Source organism: Agelaius phoeniceus, chromosome 3 (assembly GCF_051311805.1).
Source record: "Agelaius phoeniceus isolate bAgePho1 chromosome 3, bAgePho1.hap1, whole genome shotgun sequence".
In the NCBI taxonomy this organism is placed as follows: Eukaryota; Metazoa; Chordata; class Aves; order Passeriformes; family Icteridae; genus Agelaius; species Agelaius phoeniceus.
In genome coordinates, this window is record NC_135267.1 from 65455018 (window position 1) to 65475090 (window position 20073).

Genomic DNA, 20073 nt, shown 5'->3' on the forward strand with positions numbered 1-20073 from the left:
TACAGGGCTAGCAGCTAAGTTATGATGAACTGAGTAAAATTTCTTTTTGAGAAGAAAAGACATATGAAAATTACTGTGGCCACATTGGCTATGGAGAAGTCTTAGGGTAAGCTCAGTGTTTTGCTTATGCCACTATATCCTGTTTATAGTAGTATAGTCAGAGTTTGTGAAAGATTTAAACAAACATAGAGATGCGAAGGGTGGAAAATACTCTCCTGCTGAGCTGTGAGTGTGCTCTAGTGCTGGGGCAGGGCAGTCAGCTGAAGGCAGCAGGACAATAACATCCCCTTGTCAGATCTGGGGTTTCTTTCCTTGAGATTGCAGGACTGTTAGGGAGATGGTGATTCCCAGCAGCACATCAGTGTGATACTGACAACACATGGCAACACCTCACCCTGAAGGGAAACCTAGCAAGCTTCATGGTTCCCACTCCTTGAGGGAAGCTATGTTGTTGCCTTGATGTTCAGTAAAGAAAACCTTTTCATCCCTTTAATTTACTTCTGTTGCATTCTGGAGAGCTGCACCACAAATGACATTGCTTTGGCTGGTTTCAATAGTGTGTGACCGTGTTCAAAGTGTAGTTCATGCAAAGCTCTGTCATATACCGAGAACCATCAAAAATTTAAAAATGGTCTTGAGTAGGTCTGTTTGCAGACACATGAGTTTCTGTGACCAACTTACCCACTGCTAGGAACAGAGATGGTATTCCCATGGCAAAGCTCCTGGAGTTCTACTGACAAAACCAGCTACATGACATTTGACATTGCTGTCACTATAATGGCTCTTAGCAGTGCATGGGCCTCACGTGCAGTGGAATAACTGCAAGACAAACTTGTAAAGGCCATGCCTAAACCTAGTAGAAGGAAAATGGGTGAGGAGCCCATCTAAAGGGAAGTCTCTAACAGCTGAGCTCTTGTGATGCTTAGCTTAACAACTGAAGATGCCAGCACTGGCAGCTCTCTGCACTCCTTCTGCTTCTTCAGCAGACCCTGTCTTCACTCAGCAGAGCTGGTGGATCTGCATCCTGCTTCTGCCTTAGGCATCCAGGATCCCAGCTGAAATTCCAGGGTACCCAGAGAGTTACCATTTTTTACAAGATACCAAAAGCGTAAAGAACAGCAGTTTTCTGTTAAAATTTTGATGCATGGTCAAATACTCCATTCTGTCTGCTCCCTCATAGGAATGGAAACCTCTGGTTTTGGTTCTTGCTGGTCCAGAAGGGTCAGTAGCATCTGTCCTAGCTGCATTTACCAGAATGTGTCAGACTTAAAAGGAGTTACAAAGTAGACTTTAGTTAAATCAGCACAACTTCCCTGTACAGAGTTTCTTACAGTACTGACCTAAAAAGGAAGCAGAAAATAAAAACTTGGAGTTTCCCCAGTCCCCACAAATCCCTGGGTCTGTATTCTCTTTTTTTCTGAAAGGCTGGAAAATATGTCTGTTTTCTTCAGAAAAGGATGAACTCCCTGTGGATTTCAAACTACATTTTCCTATCTCTGAGGACTGTATCCTCACATTTTCTGAGGATACAATCCCTTCATTCATAAGGCAGAAAGGAAGGGTGAAAAACTCAGACTATTTCAGCATTCTCACCATCAGGCCACATCAAATCTTCATAATGAATCTGGGCTGTGCTGAGATTTTCAGCATGCTCCCAGGGACAGTGCCATTCCCAGTGTCTGAGTCATCTTAGATTACGTGATTTCCAGAAGCGCGCCACTCCTCCTTTCTGCCTGGTGGAAATGCTGCTCCCTGTCACTGCGCATTCCCAGCCAAGCTCCAAAGACACACGTGAGAGGTGAAAAGCCAACATTCCAGTCCCAGGGGCAGGGGAAGGTGTTCAGGCCAGCAGCTGCTGGAGCATGAGCAGAGCATCCTTGCCGATGGGAGACAGGGATAACGGGTTGGTATCAGCTGGGTGAGAGGAGAGGGAGGGTGACAGAGGGTACGTGGTACACAGCCAGAGCAGCAGCAGAGAGCTATGAGACCTCTGGGAGGATAAGAGTGCAGGAAAGAGGAAACAGAAGTGCAAGCAGAGAACAGAGCAAGCAGAGAGGTTTGCAGTGTGCATGGCACAAGATCTGCATGGAGGATTTGGATGGAGCATGTAGCAAAGTCACAGTGCCAGAAGAGGAAAATGAGCCTTTTTTTGGCATTTTATGCAACAAAGCTGTACCTACAGGTGCTGACAAAGGCCACTACACCCCTCAGTCTTGGTAACAGTCATTGATCAAATGCTGACAGTAAACAAAGCATTTATATCTTTTCCAAACCAACGCTTCAGAGGAAGTTGTGATGGGGTAAGCTTTTCGTGGAACTGCATTTGCAACACTGGTTCTGATCACCTTACCTTCTGTGCATCTATCAAAAAGTATTCGGGTTGACTGTGCTCCACAAAATGCAAAGATCTCAAGATCATCATGAGAAAGGTCAAAAGGTTTACATTTAAATATTTCCTTGCTGATAAATTATGTTTTAGCAAAATCAGTCCTTGCATTTGTGAATTTGTAATTTCCAGGAAAAAGTCTGGTTTTAAGTGGGAAACATCTGAGTAAAACTTGAAATATCAGGTGAATTTAGTTTTCTTTCTGTTTATGAAAAAAAATCTTCAAAACAATCATGAATCAAGGAATAACATGTATTCAGGGTTTAGAAATGGAAGTAGAGATGCTCATATTCTAGATCAGGGTAATTTAAGGGATAGTGAGGGACAACACACTGCAACAATGATCCAAGAAAAGCTGTAATATACATTGTCTTATGCACATTAGTCTTCAATGACTTTCCCAGACTTTGCTGACTGCATTCTGGGAGGGCACCACCAGGTCATGTTTCATTTTCTTTTTCCTATTGCAGCTTTCAACAGCTTTCAAATCCCCCTCAGCTTCAGCAAAACTAGAGAACTAGTAAAAAGAAAAGACCGGGAGAAAAAAAAAAAGGCAGCAATTTAACACGGGCCCTAGGGAAAAGTGAAAAGTTAAAGGTTAGCAGGCTTGAATAGCTATCCACCACACATTTTCCCCAATTGGAGACAGTATAAAAACTGGAAAAAGAAAAAGAGTAAAGTCCTTGTTGAAGGTATCCTACATGAGAATTCTTTCCACATTCTCACTGGCAGAGAGGGGGCAAAAGGGTGCTACTATGCTTGTGAATATCAAGTGAAAATAGGGTTTCAGATATTTGAAGAATATTAGTGTAGACTCACACATGCTCTCACATATACAAAAATATAGTCTCCTGCTGTCCACAAGACCAAGTACCAACCTGTCTTCTCAGATACATTTCAAATTCATAATTGATTTTAAGAGATTACTTGCTGAGGTGCAATAGTAGGACAACTTTTCACAGGGAAAATTGTTATTAATTTTTCTGTTTATTTACAGAATTTCTTAGAGACTTTATAGAAAGTAGAAATGAGTTCATATCAGCATGAGAAGGACTTGAGCTTTAGGAATATTTAAATATCTGACTGAGAATTATGGGTGAGAGGATTTATATTAAAATGTCCTTTTTAGGGTAGCATGAAATTCTCGGGGGATTGGTTTTCCAAAACAGTAGAGGGATTTGTAATTGTTTTCAAGGACAATGTTTTCAACTGAGAAAACAATCTCATTATGAAAAGCAGAAAAAAAAGCATTTTTCTTCTCTGCTGCCTCAATGTTTCCTAGCAGACTATCCCAGAAAAAACAACTTTTGTTTTGAGTCTTTTGTTTTGCTTTTAACTTCTTTTATTTTCTGCTTCCTTCCTTTTTGTTTCCCAACCTTGGCAAGAAAATTTTTGTGACTGGCTGTTAACTTGAATTCTCTTTGGGAGGGGGCCAATTTCTCCACAATCACTTTGGGATGCATATAAGCATTAATTCCTCTTTCTGAGTAAGAAAGTCTCAATTCAAAACTCCTGTAAGTAAAGATTGTGTAACTGGAATTGATCCTCAAAATAGAAAATAGAAAGAGAAAGAACTGTGAAACGGAAATCCCATACAGGTGGGTGGGAATCTTTATTTTTAGAACTTCCAGGTAAAGTCTAACCCTGGATTGTGGATGATATTTAGGATGTTACCCATCTTTCTGATTTTCTTGTACAGTACTTAAAACTTGGAGTCTCTGTAGGAGATGTTGCTGTCAGGCCAGTCTCACTGTAGCTGTAACCACCTCCCCTGTCCTTCTTTGTTCATCTGAAAGTTCCTGGTGAATGTAGGAGAGACAGAAGTCAGTAGGAATTGAGTGAATCAGTTGTCTAATGTGCTGTGTGTCACACAGCAGGAATGCCAGGATCTTCAGCAGTCCTTTTGCTCCCCAGTGAGAGCATGGCTCTCTCTCTCTCTCATAATTGTCCTTTTAAGACAAGAACTGGTGCCTACTGCTGCAGTGCCACTCTTGCCCCCGTGGATCAGTGTCATTTTTGGATGTCAGGTAAGAGTGGCTGCCAGAAGGATCACAGAATGCTAGCATCCCCTGAGCAATGCATATAACCTGTGGCAGCTTCTGCTTGTTTGAAAACTGCTCGAGAATAAGCCTCTGCACTTCTGCAGCACCACACACTACCTAACATTCACATTGGGACAGTGCAACTGTCTTCCTTTTAGTTCCTGTTTCCTTCCTGCCTTTCTGATGGTGCTCTGGGGGGAGCTTGGTCGGAGGCCATGACATCAAGGACAGCAGGCTGCGTGCTCCCATGTGGACATTTATTGAATCTGAAATAAAAAGGGCTTCAAGAACTCCCCCATGTCAGTTTAACCCTAGACCCAGAAGCAGGAAATATGTTGTCCTTTAGTCAGAGACAGGGTCAGTGATGTTTCTTTCTCTGATTATGAAAGAGGGAGTGTTGCATTCACCACTCATATTTCCTGATAACAGCAATACCAAGTTGTGTTGTCAGATACCTCTCACTGGGGAAAGAGGTGCTGTCACATTTATCCTGCTGCCTCCCAAGGAGGAAGGACCAGGATATCCATCTTGTGCTTCCTCCTGGGTCAGAATGCCCAAGCTCTGGGTTACATTCCCAGGGGCCCCTCTGATGTAGGTGATCTCAGTGGACAGCTGCCAGGCACCAGGAAACTGAAACAGAGCTTCTGTCACCCAGAACTGTCACCCAGAAGTGAGAGCACCCATGGTCATGGGGAGCTCCAAGTTGCAGATGATACCCTGGTATCTTAAGGAGACAGCTACCTCTTGTTCTTTCCAATGGTTAAGCATATTGATGCTGTATTACACAAGTGTATAAGGTGCTTTTGTGATGTGGGGCACCAGCTGTGGAAGTGTGGTGAGATGGGGCTGGCCAAAGTAATTTTACCTCCACCATCAGCACTGAGCTTCTCCAGCCTATGGAGAGGAGACAGAATCAGGAATTAGCACGTGGAGTGCAGAAAGCATCTGGTGGTTTTGACTGGGCTTTTTTTGGATGAATGCCACAAAGGATGAATATCCCCTGGGCCCCTTAGCTTCCTTCTCACCCTTCCCTTCAGGCTCACTCTGTGCACTCCTGCCCTTTCTCTCCTTCCACAGCTTCCATGGGCAACCTGTTCCAGTGCCTCACCACCTTCACAGTAAATGGTTTCTTCTTTATATCTAATCTAAACCTACTCTATTTCAATTTGAACCCATTCCCCCTTGCCCTGTCACTACATGCTCTTGAAAATAGTCTTGCCCCACCTTTCCTGTTAGTTTTCTTCAGGTTTTGGAAGGTCAAAATTAGGACACCCTGAAGCCTTTGCTTGGCCAGGCTGAAGAACCCTAATTCTCACAGCCTTTCCTCATAGGAGAGAGCCTTCATCCCTCTTATCAGCAATGGTTCTGCCACATTGCAGCAAGCAAACAAATCCCAGCTGGAAATGACATTTCACTGGGCCAGCACTGAGGGCTCCTCTCGAATTATAATCACTGTGACATTGGTCATTTTTCCTACTCCATTTATATAGCATGGCACTGTATGGGAATGTTCTGACTCCTGAGGAGGATATGGAAAAAGAGAAGGATATAGGAAGAAGCAAAGAGATAAGGATGATATGACTGGCATATATTATCTTTTTTTTTTTCTGCAATACATTCTCTTGAATCTTATGCCTATATGGAAATACCTCTTGTTCTTTGTGAAGAATTTCTGCTCAAGATCTCAAGAAGAGCTCTGTGCTGTCTGTGCTGCAATTTAAGATAACCTCCATGAAACATTTTTCTCAAGGCAGATCACCTAGTTAAAAATAGAGTATAAAAACCATATCTTCATTTCTATCTCTTCCCTTTTCCATATGATAAGCACTGAAAAAGGGAAGTTTTGCTGCCTGACAATGTTCCTTGGCACAAGTGGTGCTTTACTTTCCAAGCAGTCCTCTTGAAACAGAAAGTTCTCCCTGCTAATGAAGGTAGCACTGTGGTTACTCAAGCAAGCAAATGTCTGTGAAAACAAAAAAGTAAACACACATCAGTTGCTATGTTATGCCAGTAACTGTAAGTTAATATTCCTACAGGTAATAAACAAATAATGAGCAATTATATTTGGAAGGCACTGTAGCTAGTGCTGTCATGAAATATTGACAACTCTTGCTCTCTCTGTCTCCTAAAGAGAAGTGAAAGGCTGTAGGGACATCACAGGCTGTGATGCTCTGCTTAACATCTTTTTCCCAAAGCAGGAGTGATTGCTGTCCTAGCCAGCAGTGCCAGCTGCTGTGCTTCTACTGCTCAGGGCTAAAGCACAGTGACTGCATCCAGGTCCCAGTGGTCCTGCCAGAGCCCTCTGTGCTCCCTGCAGTGCAGCTGGAGCCTTGGGACTTGATCAGCATTTCCTCTGTGTTTTCTCAGTTCAGAGTGCCTGAAGCAATGATAGGAATGCATGGCAGCCCACTGCAAAGGTACTGACATAGCATGAGGCCACATGTGCAAGGTGAGGTCATGGGAAGCTGGTGCCTCTGGGGGACAGGCAGAGCAATGTGGAGTACAGGTAGGCAAACCTGCTGCAGATTTCCCACACCAGATCCTCAGGCCATCCTGAGGTGAGCTGTTTTCCCCGTGGCACCCAAGCTTGTGTAATAGGTTAACAATTGGACTTGATGATCTTAGTGTTCTTTTCCAGCTGCCCTATCCAAAAGACAGGAAATGAACCAGTGCTTCTGCAGGGTGGATGAGCAGGGGGCTTGGAGTCATGGTGGGACTGTATTAACTTGCATGCTGGATGAGGCTATGACAGCACAGCCAGCACATCATCCACTCCCACCCACAGAACCATAGAATCCCTAAGGCTGGAAAAGACTTGAAGATCATTGAGTCCTACCATTAATCTGACACTGACATTTCACCATTTTGTCATATGTGCCAGTGATCTGATCTTGTCATCAAAAGACCAGACCTAGAAGATTTCCTGGAAATGGCACTATGACCACAATTCTTATTGACTTTGGGATGCAAGAGAGACTGCCATTTTGCTGAGGCCCAGAAGCAATTTGAGTAATTTGGATATTACTCAATGCTTCTGGGCCTCAGCAAAATGACATTTGGACATTACTCCATAACTGCATAGGATGACCTTGAAGGGGCATGTCTGACTCTTCCCTGTCATTGGCTGACCTTCCTGCTGCTTTTCCAGAGTCACTTAGGGAGCAGGTGGCCAGACATGGAGCTGGAGCCACCTGAAGAACTGCCAGAAAGAGAATCCATTTACTAGAGACTGACAGGTTGGCAGGAGCCAAGCTATCCCTTTGAAGAGAACTCCCAATCCTCAGTTGCAGGAGGATATGAGCCAGCAGGGTTGTCCTGGCACCCAGTTGCATGCCCAGTCCTGCTCTCTCCCACATTACTCCTGGAATTTCCCCTCCTCTCAGTGTGTGGTAGGTGTCTTGTAGAGTTGGGGGAACAGGGAATCCTCAGAATGCAGTGGGAGGGTTGGAGAGTTTGTCCATGTTTGGCCCACCTCCCAGGGACAAGCAGGAAAACTGGGGTGACTCAATCAAAACTGCAAACGCAGTCCACAGAAATGAAAGCAATTTATCTGCACCCCACCCCTTCAGAAGGCACCAAGCCTGCTTTTACTTGTAGAAATGGAATTCACACCTTTAGCAGAGCCTTCTTAACTTTCTGGAGAGTCAGGCTAGCCCTGTTTAGATAAACCTTCAGTGATTTCCAGAGGAAGACAAGAAGCCCTTTTAGTGTCAGTGTAACTAGGCCATCAGGCACCTCATCTATGTGGGTGACAATCTTCAGCTAACAAGCCTTGGGCTGCTGGCTGAGAGGGGAATTTTGGTCATGTGCCCTTTGACAAAGAAACCTGAACCACCAGGTTGACAAATTCAAGTGAGAAAGCACCAAATGGCAATCACTTGCCTGCGCAGGATACTCAGAAATACATGTAATAAATGCAGCCTAAGGATCCCAGTCTTGGTAAGGACAGACAGACACACATGTGTTTCATTTTTCCTAGGTTAAGTCAGGAATAACAGTATCCATCATGATTCAGGATGCTTCAAGCTTGTCATTAAGAACAATGTTCTACCTGGACTGTAACAGAAAAAAAAAAAAAAAATGGAAATAAGAAAATGCAGTTTAAAGAATTAGATTTGAGGATTGGCCCTGGACTCACATCTCGGACTCCAGCTGTGTCTGGTCACTGACCGCAGCTGCTCTTAAAAGCTTTAATCTAATCTCATAAGAGAAACTCATCTAAACTGAACCCACTGCACTGTGAACCGGGGAAAAACATATTTACATAAGGATTTATACTTTGAGCACACTTTTGCATTTTATTCCTGCTAGAAAAATGTTACTTTTCCACCAGCTGATGGAAAACACCTCAGGAAAACACCAATTGCAGCTTCCTCTCTGTCTGTCAGCACAGTGCCAGGGTACTGATGATGTGACTGATGCCTCTCCCAACAGTATTGTCATCCACTTCCATCATACTATAGCAGTGTTTGCTTTGGTGAGAGCATTCATCTGTGCTGGACAAGACACTTCCCTATCCTCTCTATTCCCTGTTTTTAACCTAGCAACAGTTCTGGTAGCATCTTTGTTTGCTGTCCAGCTTCCCAAGAAAGCAAATAAACGGATTTTTGTCATTGGAAAAACCCAGCATGAACCGTGAAGGCCACAATGAAGAGATGGAGGGTAGAGATGCTGAGATGAAAAAAACACACAAAGCTTGTGGAGAGGTGAATGTCTTTGAAATGCAGAAGGCCTGGCCCTTAGGCAAATGAAAGCAAGGAGGGAGCCAGTTGCAATGCAATCCTGCCTGATTTACTTTTAAATGTGGGGAATTTTCTCCTGGTATTCTTGCAAAGTATCTTGTCCAAATATGCAAACCCCCTCCTCTTGTCTGTCTCATCTCTGCATTGTTTTCTTGAAGATGCCTTTTGTTTCTTCACTTGATATCCTGAATAAAAGTCACTCTACTTTTTCCGTAATAGTGTTGCTTTTTATAAAAGCTCTGTAGGGAATATCCTGTTCAACAGGCTCTGGAGTCACAGGCAGTGCCTGCCTTCTGTAGGACTCCATCCCCTTCAAAAGTAATGCAAGGATACTTGAAATTAGTAGTGTATTCCCGTTTTGAGGCCACACCTAAAAGCTGCCTTTACTTAAAACGATGGGCTAGCATGGAGGACCTGTGTTAGCCATGCCTACATGTCCCAAAGCAAGCTATCCAGAAAAGTGCAGCATTTTTGTGGCTTCTTTCTGTTCATATCTAAAAAAAGGGAATGTAGGATGCAGCATTGATCTTGGTTCAGCACTGGCTGCCATTCTGGGACTTTCCCTGTGTCTCAGCTTGTGACCCAGTACTCAGTGCTCTGCAATAACAGGTTTGGTCTCCTCTGAGATTCAGCCCAGCCTTCTGGCCTTTCAGAAGCCTCTCAAAGCAGTCATCGTACACCTGCTTGCATAAAATCCTATACTTCCTTGCAAAAATGCTCTACAAGGCATTGCCCCGAGGACTAGCAGAGAGGACTTTGTGTTTTCAAACCTGGGCTCTCACAGGTGCTGGGAGTGCTCAGCCCTGCCCAAATACGCAGATGTACACACTGGCCAGTGAGAGAGCATTTTGGCACGCTGTGCACCTGACTTAGTACAGAAACACCCAGAACAAACAAAAAAACCCAACCAGAACCATTGCTGGAAATGCCTGAGGCAAATAAATCTGTGGATTTATTATATGTAAAACCTTTCCAGCAATATCAGGTCAGTTAGAAGTATGGAAGGTTTTAACTAACATGGTTATGCCACTAAAAGCACTAACATAGATTCAGTTATAGCAATATAAATTTCTTTTTACTCAGGTTTGCTTTCCATAATGAAATAACTATACTAGAATACTACAAGATGGAGTTCCTCCTGTGGAGTCTTTGAGGCTGTTAGAAGACATGGTAGCAATGTCCAGCTGCCTATTTTCTGGATAGAAAGCCAAGGCTGTCTCAGTCTTAGTAGCTACAAGAGCCTCCTATCTGGGTAAAGTGGCACATTCACAGCAACACTGTGGTGCAAAAAAGTTTATTCAAATATTCATACACTTGAATCTATATACAGTTTTAATAGGAAAACACAGAGAGAGATTTCTGATGGAGGTTTCCACTTTACCCATGGTGCCAGCAACTGAGGAGAGGAAGGAAGACTGGGAGACAAATGCCAGTGATGGCTGGAGTCCTGAGCCAGGGAAGACAAGGGTTTCATGGCCACTGCTGTCTGTCAGGAGAGGGGACAGATCATGACACTTGTTAATGAATATTTGACTGTGAGGTTTAGCTAGGAAAGAGGTGAACAGAATCTCAGCAGAGTGCCATTTGGAGGCTCTAGACAGAAGATAAGGTAAAACCCTTTTGCCAATGATCTTAAAGGGAAAGAAACCTAGAGGTCTTCACTGAGAAAGCAATAGAAATTGAGTTGTTCGATATGGGTGACACACATTCATAATATGAAAGAAAGAACCAGAGGAAAGTGAGGGTGGAGCTACAGTGTTCTGGGCCAATCTCACAGCCTGTGGCCACTGAAAGAGGAAGGTCCCAGCCCACCACCCGCTGCCTCCTCTCTCCTTGGCCAGATGTTGCCTATTCCCCTGTCCTGCTGGCTTTCAATTCACTACTGTAAATTCACCCAAAAAAAATCCTGGAGGGAAAAAAAGATACAAGCTAAAAGCCTCAGAAGGACATTTTCTGCAGGGTTAGTGAATTGAATTGGCCCAAAGAAATATCCAGTGAGCTGGCATTCTTGGGGATCAGTGAGGAGCTGGAAAAGATGGGGCAACACAACAGTCACCTCCCACAACCCTGAGAGGTGAGATTGGGTACATTTCCCTGTGTAATGCCAACCTGAGAAGCTGCAGAAGAGGTAGGGAAGGGAGATGAAGAGATAGGCTGGGGTCCTTGGGGAAAATGACCTGGCAAGAGGGGGAAGGGAATTCAGAAAAGAGCTTTCTGGCAACAAAAAGACTGTCTATGTGCTGGTGAAGAGGTAGGAGCAAGAACAAATTAATTTAGAGGTGCAGAAATGTTTCAATAAGATTCAGAAAGAACAAGCAAATGAATTTTGTCAGGCTGCAGGAAGTCAGCCTGGCCATAGAGTCAGACAAAGTGATCCTCAGCTAGGACACAGAGCAGGTAAGGTAATGAGGATCAGGTAGCAGTGCTGGGTGAAAGAAAGAGCTCAGCAATGCTGGGGAGAGCACAGTGCCTCAAGAAACTCAAGTGCCCTAAATGTCAGATGCAGTGTGTGGGAGGACAGGACTGTGCTGGAGGGCAGTGTGGCAGAGTGAGACCAAAGAAGTAAACAGCAGTGAGATTACATCAAAATATTGATGTTTTGAGAAAGGCAGAGAGTTGACAGTGGTCAAAGACTGAGGCAAGACCATTAGGAAAGGGGGAGAGGAGATAACAGAAGGAGGGAATGTGGAATAGAAGCTAAAATGGGAAGGAGAGGCAGACACAGATGCACTTAATGGTTATGTGAAGAGACTACAGCACCATAATTAATACTGTTTTAGCCTTTGGCAGATGACAAGCAACACACATTGTATGTAATCCCAGTCTGATCTTCTGACTAAGTCCCAGACTTTTATCCCTACCCATTCCACCCATTTCCCTGCCTATTTTGGTGCCTGGTCCATCTGCCTTCTCTATATTTCCTGGGTTTAGGAGGAGCCAGGGCTCTGCATGTATATTAGCACCATTACTGCCTCAGCTTAAATCTGGTAGTGCTCTGCATCACCCTTTAGCACAAATCTTTCTGAAGTCCTGGTTCTAGACATGCTCAGTGCAAACTGTTCCTGGGGAAGATCCAGTGAGGTTTTTCCTGAGTATGTGCAAACTGAAATTTCTCCAAAAGCTTCTATATTTTGACCAAATTTGGGCAGATTATTCAAAATTATTCTGTTTGCTAATGGCTAAACCCTGCTCCAGCATGTTGGGACTCTGCAATTTGCCAAAATTAGATGTCTGCCAAAATTATGGGCTAAACAGTAATCTCACTCTTGCAAAGGGTTTTGGCTGCAGACTCCTCCATGTTCCTAAGGAAAACTCATCCCAAAGCAGCCACTTGGGCACGAACAAATTTGGCCCAGAAGCTGAAAGTCTTATAAGCAGTATCAGTGTGGGGGTACCAGTTGTTGGTTTTTCTGGGTCTGGATTGAAGGCATTTGAGACAGTAATTTGTGTTCGAACTCAAGTGTTTATTATCAGTAAAAGAGTCTCACTAATGTGAGTTTGGCAGCTTTTCATTAGAAGGCACAAAATGGCCGACAATCTCTTGTTACAAGGTCTTTTAAGACTAAACTATCCAAATAAGAGCTGACACCTAGATTATTTTCCCTTTTAACCCAATAACTGATCCCAAAGAGTCCACAATGTGGACTTTTCTGCCCAGTTACAAAATGCCACCCAAACCCGTGAAGAAGAAACCCAGGATGACAACCTGTGCACTCCATCTTGCTTCCATCCACAACATACTAAAAATCCCAAAACCTAAATTTCTCACCAAGTGACACACCTACACTACTCTCTATAATCTATTTCACACTTTTGTGGATTCTAGTCTATCTTGAAGTCTTCTAGTCTAGTCTTGAAGTCTAGGAAACTTTCTCCATGAATGAGGGTCAAAGTCAGTGCTCCCCTGGGGGTCAGGGCACCCCGGAGCAGACAGAGAAATATTCCCAGTGCCCTGGGTTTCCACATGTCAGGAAGCATGGACCTTCTGTGGATGTCTTCCCACACTGCCTCATGGTTTTGCTCTGCTCCTGCATCCAAGAAGCATCTTCCTCCCAGCAGAGCTCTCACATGCTGCATCTCTTTCCTTCCAAAATCTGCACTCCAGAGTGCATTCTTCTCTCTGGTTTCCACACCCAGGAGCAGACCCTGCTCCCCTCAAGGCAGTGGCAGCCCTGTGCAGTTTGGCAAGTGCACTGGCACAGGTCTGCAGGTCCCCTTCTGAGGACACGCAGAGCCCATGCATGTCTCTGGCATCAGCCCTCCTGAGCTGGTGGGGCAGCGATGGCTTTTGCTCCCATCTCTCACCCCAAAGCCAAACAATATCAGAGAACCACTGGCCCTCAAGGTGGGTGATATCACCATGAAGGCACCTGGCCATATTTGTGGGCCACCAATGGGGCATGAACAGATACAATGAAGGGAAAGACAGCCCAGGGGTAAAGAAATACAGTAAAGAAATGCAGATGAAAGGTGAAGGAAAGGAAGGGAGATGTTTTCTGTTCCCTTTCTCCACTGGGCATAGACAGTATGCATGGACACCCCAGCAATGCATGGTGCAGGGCTGATGTAGCCTCATGTTATCCAGCTGGAGTAGGCAGCCCAAACTGAGAAAATGCCTGCCAGCTTAGTGGGAAAAAATGGGACTTAGAGCTTCTCCTCTGACTATGAGGGGGTCAGCTGCCATCTGAGGGCTGCTGTGCCACTTAGGAAAATCAATGACATCAGCAATCCTCTGTGTTGTGTGTAGCATAAGGTGGGAGCAGGTGAGCAGTGCAGAGCATGTCTGATTGAGGATGAAATAAACATCAAATAAACACTTTCATTTATGTCCTGAGGAGGCCAAGGCACCTCAGGCTCAGGTTCATCTGTGCTAGGGCCACCTGCTGCAGGATGCCCCTGAGACTTGGCCAGGCCATGGGGATGCCTGTCTGAATTAGGACTTTTGGTGCTGAGTGGGACCCTTCTCTTGTAGAAGGACATGAATTTTGCAGCAAGGGGTGTCTGAAGCACCCATGGGAACCCTAATATTTGTTTATCAGGGCCTCAAACTTTTCTCTGCTACTCAGGGGAGCAAAAGCCATTCATGGCTGTTGTCCAACATAACAAGCCCCAAAGCACAGTCCTGTTTATCTTCCCTGCTCTGTGGTGCGGAGGGCAGAGAGGGGAGGGAGGAAGGTGCAGTGCCTGGCTCAGAGTCAGCAGGGCTGGTAGGGAGCAGGGGGTGGGCACAGAGGAGGGAAAGGATGACCAGAGGATAGAGGAGGAGTTTCTAAAGTTCAATTAAGGAAGTCACTATGGGGCCTGGAAAAGGCAAGGGGGAATGGAGAGCTGACATGGAGTAGTGAGGATGAGAGGATCTCCAAGAAGCTCCCAAAGGACATGGTGTAGCTGGAAAGCAGGCCCTAGGGAGAAGGGAGGGGAGACCCCTAGCTCCTTCTGTGAATGAGCAATGGATTTGCTGGCAGAAGTAATATATGGCCACCTCTTTGGATTTCCCTGTCTTGTTCTGAGGTGCTGGAAGGCAGAGTGGCCCATTTTTCTGGGTCAGGCTTGTTTAGCTAGGCTTTTTTCCAGGCAAGGAACTGGGTGATGAGTGTAATAAGTGGCCATCATACCTTGGTAGCTGCTGCTGCTGCAGACTTCCCCTGTTTCAGGAAATCCTTCAGCCACACAGGTTTACATGGAATGAGAACTCCCAGCTTTTGGGGCAGCTTGGAAACACCAGAGAATTTTGCTTTTGGACACAGAAGGAACACAGACACCTCACTTTGCTTTTCCAAATATTCAACGCGTCAAAACAAGCTGGAAAGCCCGCACGGGTATTTTCTGCCTCCCCGTCTGCAGCCTCGGTGCCCGCAGGCCTGCCACAGTGGGACGTGGAGAGGGAGGAGGTGAAAACAAAGAGGTGATTTCCCCTGGTGCTGTGTGCCATTCCAGCTGTGCTTGACTTCCCTTTCTGCTGGTGGGAGGGAACGATGACTTATTTCTTCTGTCAAGAACTTGCTGTTCCTCTTCCTACTTCACTAGCCGTTTGATTGCTACAGGGTTATACTTCAAACATTGGTGAGGCAAAAGGAATGCCTTAAAATAAGTGTGAAAAAATGCTTGTTTTCTCCCTAAAAGTGATAGCTAGCTAGATGGAGTAATTTCTTTGCACCTCCCAGCTCTGTGAATCATGGTTATTCATCCCAGAAGGAGGCTTTGATCTTTCTGCATGTACTTATCTGTTAAATAACTGATACATCTCTTGGATGGACTTCTTGAATACTGATATAATTTTCCTCCCTTTGGCTCCTGAAATCATAATTCTAAGTGTCTAAAAATATCACTCGCTTGTTGACTAGAGATCTTTGTTTCTGTAGAATATGTTTTAGGAAAGCAAAAGTTTTTTGGAGCATATGCAGAAAGAGCTTTGCTTAGGAACAGGCTCCAACCTTGGCAGTGACCCTATATTCCCAGGAATTGGATATATCTGAGATATGATGATATCTGATCTGATCTCTATCTGAGATACTTAATTCTGGAAATGAAATGCTGTTGTTAGTTGCCAAAAGATCAGCCTGCTCTGATGCCCATAAAATTAGAATATTTTTAAGAAGGGCAAGGAGATATTTCATAAGAATGAAGATCTTTTTTTTCAGGACTATATTAAGAAACTTCAAAAATAGAAAGTTTTGTGAAGGCCCATCATGGCTTGCCACATGTTTCCTGACATGTCCCTTCATGCCTGCTTATCTTGTTACTTTTTTGTTTTGCAACAAAGAACTCCTTGGCCTACATTAAAAAAAAAAAATCCAAGGAATATTTGAGCACCAACCAATGTACCTTTCAAGCAGCACTCCTGTCACCCTTACGTTGATACAAATACCCAAGCTGGCAAGGACTCCCTCTGTAAGCCCTGTTCCTGCTACCTGTCACCTCCAGTACGCTGTCCCATTTCTCAGGAACAGTGTCCATGGTCACATATTCTTCTCTGGGCCTGACAGCACTGGTGGTTTTCATGCATGGCTTTTTCCACAGTCTGCTTCATGAAGGAGGCTGTGGCAGACACCTTGAGTTGTGCCTGGGGAAATGGAAGCACAAGAGATGAAACAACTGGGGCCCTCAAGGTTATCTGGGAAGGCAGTGGCAGAACTGAGCCCAGAGGTTCAGAATCCCCTTGACTGTCCATGGGTCAAAAAGTAGCCATAGTTACTGCTTTCAACTTCTTTAATATCTCCAGAGTGCATACAAATGTGTATTTCAACGGGCTCATATCTGCAGTGCCAGGATCTTTATTTAAAACAGCTGCTTCAACATTTCCATTTGGAGATAAAGGAAACGTTCCTCTGCTTTGTAAGTATATCGTCAGCCAGACCTCTGAGCAGACACCTTAACAATATCCAGCAAATCTTATTTTAAGTTGACCTGTTCTGAATAACATTCTCTGGTGCCAACTGCTGCTTCTTCCCAAACACACATCTTCTCCTAAGGCAAAAATACACCAGCCAAACACCATCATCATCATCATCATCATCATCATCATCATCATCATCATTATTATTATTATTATTACTACTATTTTTATTTAGTTGGAGTATGTCATGAGGACTTCCCCTTCAGCAGCCTCAAGAAGCCTTCCTGGCACCTGGTGGGGGATCTGAAGACTATTAACATTCCAGAGGAATTTGCAGGGAAAGTCCAGGGCTCTCGGGGCTTTGAACACATCTGAGGAGAGACGCCTGATTGCCGTAACCAGAGAGGGGCTTCTTTGCTCGAGTGTCTGAAGCCCTGGTCCAGTTGCAAACCAGCTCTCTGCAAGTTTGACTGACTTGGTCTGTACCAACAGCAACAACAAAGCAAGTGTGCAGGTGCTGGCCAAGTGTGTCTGGCTGAGTTTTCAAGGCCTCATAGCCTGTGGCGAGAAACCTCAGGTTTGCTGTTTGTTTGCCACATACTCAACACTGCTGTTATTATTTTACTGCCTGTAGCTGGGGTGCTTCACAGTCACAAATATCAAAGGGAAAGAAAATGTTTTATGGTTCTCCCCCACAATCCTGTTAACAGAATGTGTTACCAAAGCAAAATGATTTTCTTACAGATATGGTCCCTATAATGAAGAAGAACAGACTCAAAGGTGAGTATATTTGATCACAGTCGTGGAGGAAGCAAAGGCAGCTTCATCAGCTCTCTCACCGCAGCTGACCTTTTGGCTGCATGGGACTTAGAGAAAATACCTTTTATTGTAAAAAACAAAAGGCATTTTGGCCATCAGAAGTGACAGCATTAAACCCAGAGTCCATTTTCTGTCATGCAAAGGTGGATGACTGTCAAGGGGAATAGGTTTCTGACTCACACTCCCAGCTGTGTTGGTTTAAGGCATTACCTCTATTCTCTCTCTTTCTTTCCCCACACACTGATGTCTGTGCCTCTGCTCTGCTGGCTTAAGCTACTGTATCAGGTGATAAAAGCTAATAAACCAAATGGGAACTGAGTCAACAGAGCAGTAAATACACATTTACACCTGCACACCTAGCAGGCACTGGTTCCTTGGCTTTGCTTGTCAGAGTCAAAAGGGTTTCTGTGCCTACATCTGTGCTACCCAGATTCATTCTGCCTTTCTCCAAGGGTATAACAATTTCCTCCATTTTCTTTTTTAACCATCAGGGTGAACAGTCATAGCCTTAGGAATGGTTCTTATCTCCCATGGCTGTGGTTGCCCTGTGGTCATAGATAATATAATTTCATGGGCATTTGGATTTTTGCGTTGCCTTGCTGTGCTTCCTGGAAGTTTTGTCACCCATTTCAGCCTGGCACAGGCACAGACCCATGAGTAACACTGCTTCCACGCATCTCTGTGTGTGCCAAGAGAGTTAACATCACTGGTCCTGACCTGGGATGGTACAACTGAATCTGCTTAGAGCTGTTGAGGTTTCAGGATACCAGAATAGCTATTTGTTCCTATCATATAACTCCAAAACAGTTGCATAAACAGGTCTTGGCATAATATTTTCATTTAAAACACTCTGCTTTATAGGAGAGCAGACACTATGACTTTTTTTTTTGGTAGAATCAAATCTGGAAAAGGGATAGAAAGGCCCATGTGTTTCTTAAAGTTTGAGCCTCCAGAAAGCAGGAGCCAGGAGAATCCAAAGGCAAATCACCTGGCACTGCAGAGCACCAATACAAAATCACATCAGTTTTTGTGAGTTTGTTGTGAGCCCACTGGGGAGAGATTGTGCTTTCAGCCTTGGGTAAATCACTGGCTGTCTCTCTAAAGGCCATTTGTTATGAAGTAATGACTTTGAAGGGAGGGAAAAAAACCATCTTGGACTTCCCCTTTGATATCTCTATTGAGTTTGGCAATAAGCAGTGGAAGTTTGATGCTTCCTTTTATGTCTACAGTAGAGCACAAAAGTACATGGTAAACTCCTCTTTCTCCTGCAAAGGAGTCACACAAAAATAGCAGCATGAATTTGAGGGTGATTTCTCCTGGAGATACTTCAGAACAAAAGAGCAAAACTCCCACGCATTTAACCACCCACAAGACTCAGTGTGAGCCACCAGGGACATTCTCTGTGTGGTCTGTCACACTGACAGAAAGGACCAGGGGATGAATAACCTCATGTGAACTGGTAGAGGCCTTCTGCTTATGTTACAGCCCTCTGAACACCCCCAAACTAAGAAGTAGGTATATTTAAAGAGGTCTTTAAAGTCTCACGTCTGATAAGGTTTCCAGACTTCTTCATTAATATTAAAAGAGGTAAAATTTAAAAGCAGAATGATTATGTTTGGTTTGGTGAAAAACTGGATACATCATAATTTTGTAGTAATTCAGTATAGTAGTTCTGTGATGGAGAATCAAGCAATTTCTTTTAAGACTCAGCATAGCAGATCCTTGTAATCACATAAGATTACATTAAAATAACTTGCATACTTTCTCATTTCTTGTAAGAAACAGGCCAAGAAACTGAATGTTTTGTCTTGTTCCTTGTATAGAAAAAAAAAATTAAAGAAACTAAGAAGGGAGAATGCTCTTTTCTTCTTAGCACCAAAAACTCTTTCAAAAAGGAAAAAAAAAACCTTTGTCCTATATCCTTGTGCCAGTCCTTTCAGCTTGAGCTGCAGATCTGTAGTACTACCTAATACTGAGAGCTTTTAGCCAGCTTTACAAGAAGATGAAAACATAACCTCTGTTTCAGCACTTCTTTTGGAGATGGTCGGGGTTTTCTTCACATTGTTGAAATTTTGTAGTAAATTTCACCACATAAGGAGGAAAAGGCATTTGCTTGTCTCGTGAATTTTCCCATTATTATCATTTGAAGAAAGATAACAGGAAAATTCATGAGAAAAGCAAATGTTTGCAAAAAATGTTTTAAGGACCTGTCAAGAACCACTTTCCCTCGAAAAGAATATTTTGTAAACATGTTTTGGTTATAAGTCCATCTTGATAGGCTAAACACAAATGTGTTTTGATATGATGATTGTATTTCCATGTAAGTCAAAAACTCTTGACAGCCTCTGCCTTGTAGACAAAATAAATTCAGGAAGCAACATATATATGTGTCTTTTTTGTGTGTGTGAGCATGTCTGAGATCCACTCTCAAAAATATGTAAAATTGGTTTTGACTCAAATTTGCCTTGTACTCCAGCCACAGATATGACCACTATTGTACTAAATAAACCACAAACCATTTCTCCTACCACAATGCAACTTCCATTTTTTGTGCCACCAGAAATGTGGTACTTTTCAGGCAAGGGAATGATCCTAAGAATTTCCCAGAGAATTCTGAGAGGAAATGGAAGGCATCATAATGATTTTGTCCTTGTACTGTTCAGAGCTATGATTATATCTCATTTGTTTTCTGACTTCTTTACTTACCATCAGAGAAGAAAAAGCTTTCCGTGTTACTCATTATTAAAA